This window comes from Dipodomys ordii, unplaced genomic scaffold, assembly GCF_000151885.1.
Source record: "Dipodomys ordii isolate 6190 unplaced genomic scaffold, Dord_2.0 Scaffold9, whole genome shotgun sequence".
Classification (NCBI taxonomy): domain Eukaryota; kingdom Metazoa; phylum Chordata; class Mammalia; order Rodentia; family Heteromyidae; genus Dipodomys; species Dipodomys ordii.
The window spans coordinates 10,240,910-10,246,072 of record NW_012267225.1 but is presented as its reverse complement, the minus strand read 5'-3'; the positions used below and the strand labels follow the sequence as shown (position 1 = coordinate 10,246,072).

At 40.9% G+C, this 5,163-nt stretch overlaps 1 protein-coding gene across 1 annotated transcript in view; it reads right to left on the bottom strand.

Moving 5' to 3' along the window:
- Positions 1–5,163, bottom strand: part of Cul2 (cullin 2) — a 119,256-nt gene that overhangs the window by 43,880 nt on the left and 70,213 nt on the right. The window lies entirely within an intron of this gene.

Genomic DNA, 5,163 nt, shown 5'->3' with positions numbered 1-5,163 from the left:
AAGGCCAGAAGTGGCGCTGTGGCTCAAGTGGTAGAGCGCTAGCCTTGAGCTGAAGAGCTGAGGGACAGCGCCCAGGCCCAGAGTTCAGGCCCCATCGACCAGCAAAAAAAAAAAAAAAAAGGATCTGGAACAAAATAAAAATGCTTACTCTACCACGTTTATTAGAAGTGCCAACCAGGGAATGAAATAAAGGGCATCCAAATTTGGATTAAAAAAAAAGTAGAAGAAATCATGAGCAGGGATGTGACAAGTGGTACAGTGTTTTCTTAGCAGGGTTACAGACTCCAGTTACAGACTCCAGTGCTGAAGGAAGGAGAGGGAACAGGAGCAATTCAATTGGAAATCAGCAAACTTATAGGATACAAAATTAACATGTTTCAGTAGTATTGTTGTATGACAATAATGAATTACCTAAATGAGAAATCAAGAACACAATCCCATTTTTACAATAGCTTTAAAAATAAAATACCTAGGAGTAACTTTACCAAAGAGGTAAAAGACATCTGTAATGAAAATGATAGGACACATTTATGAAAGTAATTTGAACACAAAAACTGAAAAGACATCCTGTATTTATGGATTGAGAGAATTGACTGTTAAAGTATTTATACTATTCAAGGTGATTAATTCACCAAAATACCAAAGACATTAACTTTCTATTGTTACTATTAGCCTTTAGACTTGCCAAAATTGGGGAAATGATGGAAAGAGGATTAGAGAACAAATATCAACTGCAGACCAAATGTACAAGGAAAAGAACCACCATGATGAGAGAGTAAGAAAAGAGGGGAGGAGAAAGGCAAGAAGTGGCATATACTCGAACAAAGCTAGTGCTCAGGAGAACTAACAGGTCTCTGTAGCTGCGCATAGAGCTAGAGTGCTATCTGCTCACACTGAACCAAACAGTGTACTCCAGAAGGAACGGGAAGCCTCTATGCCTAGAGACTGATGTGGGGGAAGTGGGTAGCTGTCTGAGATACCAGCTGGGTTCTCATTTCTGCATCAAAAAAAAAAATAGCATGAAGAAATCATGGAACATTTTTCTTCTTAGATTAGTGAAATCTGTAGTATCAAGTATGGGTGATTAAGTAGATACTTACTTGAGAAGAATAGGGCAAGCTGACAATGTTCTAAATAGACATACTCTGCCCTCAAATTCCTGAGTGGTGCCCAACAGAAGCAAGAGCTGTACTAGGTGTGAAATGGGAAACACACTAACACCCATCACTAAGAGAAAAACTAATAAAATAAAATGTAACCAGCTGGGCACTGATGGCTCAAGCTTATAATTCTAGCTACTCAGAGCCAGCCCAGGCAGGAACATCTATAAGAATATAATTTCCGGGGCTGGGAAGTTGGCTCAGTGGTAGAGCGCTTGCCTTGCATGCCTGAGGCCCTGGGTTCAATTCCTCAGCACCACATAAGAAAAAGAAAAGAGCCAGAAGTGGTGCTGTGGCTCAAGTGGTAGAGCGCTAGCCCTGAGCTGAAGAGCTGAGGGACAGCACCCAGGCCCAGAGTTCAGGCCCCACGACCGGACCAAAAAAAAAAAAAAGAATATAATTTCCAAATGACTATCCAAAAAAAAGCCAGAAGTGAAGCTGTGGCTCAAGTCGTAGAAGAGTACCCTTGAGAGTAGCTAAGAGACAGAGTCCAGATCCTGAATCCAAGCCCAAGTATGAATACATACATACATACATACATACACACACACACACACAGAAGATGTAACCATACCAAGTATTAGAAATATTAGCAGTTTCTGCTGCTCACCGGTGGTTCATGCCTATAATCCTAGCTACTTAGGAGGCTGAGATCTGAGGATCACGGTTCAAAGCCAGCTCAGGCAGAAAAGACCATGAGACTCTGATCTCCAATAAAAACCACTAGAAAACCGGAAGTGGCTCTGTGGCTCAAGTGGTAGAGCACTTGCCTTGAGCTGAAGAGTGCAGGAACAGCACCCAGGCCTAGAGTTCAAGCCCCACAACAGACAAAAAAAAAAAAAGAAAGAAATATTAGTAGTTTCTAAAAGAAATTAAGTAGATTGTCACATACTAACAGAAAAATTAGCTGTGTTATTGAATAGTTTTGCAATACAGTACCACTATACGAGTACAGAAAAAAAAGAATACTTAAAAAAATTTTCTTTTCGGGGCTGGGAAGGTGGCTCAGTGGTAGAGCGCTTGCCTTGCATGCCTGAGGCCCTGGGTTCAATTCCTCAGCACCACATAAGCAAAAAAGAGAAAAGCCGGAAGTGGCGCTATGGCTCAGGTGGTAGGGCGCTAGCCTTGAGCTGAAGAGCTGAGGGACAGCGCCCAGGCCTAGAGTTCAGTCCCCAAGACTGGACCCAAAAATAAATTAATTAATAAAAATCACACAAAAAAATTTCTTTTCTACACAGAGATATAAAAATTCATAAGAAAAAGTGTGTAATATTAACAGATAACCTTGTAGAAAGGGGAATGCATTTTCTATCACTTGTATATTTAGATTAATTTTCTTTCTTTTTTTTTGTTGGTGTGGGACTTGAATTCTAAGCCTGGGCGCTGTCCCTCAGCTCTTTAGCTCAAAACTAGCGCTCTATCACTTGAGCCACAATGCCACTTATGGTTTTCTGGGTAGTTTATTGGAGATAAGAATCTCACAGACTTTCCCTGCCTAGGCTGGCTTTGAAACCGTGATCATCAGATCTCAACCTCCTGAGTAGCTAGGATTACAGGTGTGAGCCACCAGCACCGGGCCTTAGAGTAAATGTCCAAGATATGTGTGGAACATCCTGACCTACCAGATAGCAAGACAACTATCAGAGATGAGTAGGATCACATCAGAAAGACTCTGGCCCCAATGAGCCACAGAGAAACAATGTAAGCCATAACAAATAAGACTTAAAATCAAAAGCAGCTTACCAAATATGTGTAAGTCTAAGAAGAGAAATGAAATAAGCAGGTGCTTTTCCTTTCTTAGATGCCCTTTACCACTGGGTAGGCAATTGTAATAGTAGATGAGGGCATTGGTATCTGTTTATTACTAAGTGGTAAAATGATTAGGCTGGGAATGTGGCTTAGTGGTAGACTGTCTGCCTCATGAACAGTGCCCAGACTCCTAGTTTAAAGCCCAAGACTTGGGCTGGGAATGTAGCTTAGTGGTAGAGTATTTGCCTAGCATTCATGAAGCTCTGAGTTCTATTCTTCAGTACCACATAAACAGAAAAAGCCGAAAGTGGTGCTGTGGGGCAAGTGGTAGAGTGCTAGCCTCGAGCAAAAGAAGCTCAGGGACAGTGTCCAAACCCAGAGTTCAAGCCCAAGAATGGGCAAAAAAAAAAAAAAAAATTAAGATAGGATTATAATTTTATATCATTTAATAGACCTCAAAAGTCACTTGATGCTAGGCACTGGTCTCATGCCAGTAATCCTAGCTACTCAGGAGGCTGAGATCTGAGGATCATGGTTAGAAACCAGCCTAGTCAAGCATGTCCATGAGACTATCACCAAAAAGCCCAAAGTAGAACTGTGGCTCAAGTGGTAGAGTGCTAGCATTTAGCAAAAAGGTTTAAGGACAGCACTTAAGCTCAGAGTTCAGTGCAAAGCCCAGGACTGGCAAAAAAAAAGAAGAAGAAGAGTCAGTTGAGGTTAGGATTGAGCATCAATGGCTGTTAACATAAAAAGTAACAAAGAACATACCTGGCATAGGCAAAACACTAGGAGAACAGGTGGAAAGGAGATAGGAAAAACAGAGGGAAAGAAGAATAAAGACTGAAAAATCTGGTATTACAGGAGAACATAACATCATTTATAATCGTGCAAGAAGGATGAAATCTGAGTCTGAAAAAGCCTTCAAACTCCAGAAAACACAGCACAAAGAAATACATTAAGCTATGCCTCACATTAGCAATCAGCAAAACAGAGGTGGTAAGAAAGTCAGAAGGTACCAACAATTACAATGGGGAAAAGAGACAGAAAGGAAACCTGTTGAATAGAAGATCTTAATGGGATGTTTGGGGTTTTTTGTTTTTGAAAAAAATCAGTAAGTCTAAACCACAGAACCTAGAAATGTACTTGTAGGTAATAATACTCAAAACAAAACAAAACAGCTACCGTAAAAATCAGACTAATTAAAGGGTACATTTGAAGAAAGGATGGAGAGAAGCTGTAGCATGGCTGGAATGATTCTACTTCTTGACCAGGATAGTAGATGTAGCAGTATTCTCCTTACAATAATTCATTATGCTCTACATTACTGTTGTATGGCCTTCTTTTTTGTTGTTGTTGTTGGTTGTGGGGCTTGAATTCTGGGCCTGGGCACTGTCCCTCAGCTCTTCACCTCAGCTCTTCACCTCAAGGTGAGCACTCTACCACTTGAGCTACAATGCTACTTCCAGTTTTCTGAGTGGTTAATTGGAGATAAGAGGCTCACGGGGTTTCCTGCCCAGGCTGACTTTGAACCATGATCCTCAGAGTCCAGCCTCCTGAGTAGCTAGGATTCATTTCATTTTATAATAAACACCTTAGATAATTACACACACACACACACATACAAAAGCCCTCAAAAAATAGTAACAGGAACGTATTTCATATTGTTACAAATTCAGAGAGAAAGAAAGAACTTCATTATAACTTTTGGCCAAAGAACATTAGAAAGTTATTATATAGAATATTTTGAATCCATTTAACATAACAAACAAGTGTTCCAATAGTATATAAGGGATTCCTTTTTCATTGCAACTGGCAATATACCTACTTTCTTCTATTTAATGAATTTCATTCATCTCCCACAATAATTTAAAAAACACTAAAGGTCTTAAAAAGTAAAATGGCTTTTCCTCAGGGTGATGTGAGGCACATATCATGTGTGCTCTGAGTCACTTGACAGTTCTACCTCAAAAAGTCAATGTACCCCAAACCAGGACTTTCTATAAGAAGTGTGGTAAGCACCAGCCTCATTAAGTGATCAGTACAAAAAGACAAAGATGGGCTGGGAAGGTGGCTCAGTGGTAGAGCGCTTGCCTTGCATGCCTGAGGCCCTGGGTTCAATTCTTCAGCACCACATAAGCAAAAGGAAAAAAGCCGGAAGTGGAACTGTGGCTCAAGTGGTAGAGTGCTAGCCTTGAGCTGAAGAGCTGAGGGACAGCACCCAGGCCCAGAGTTGAGGCCCCACGACCCGACCCAA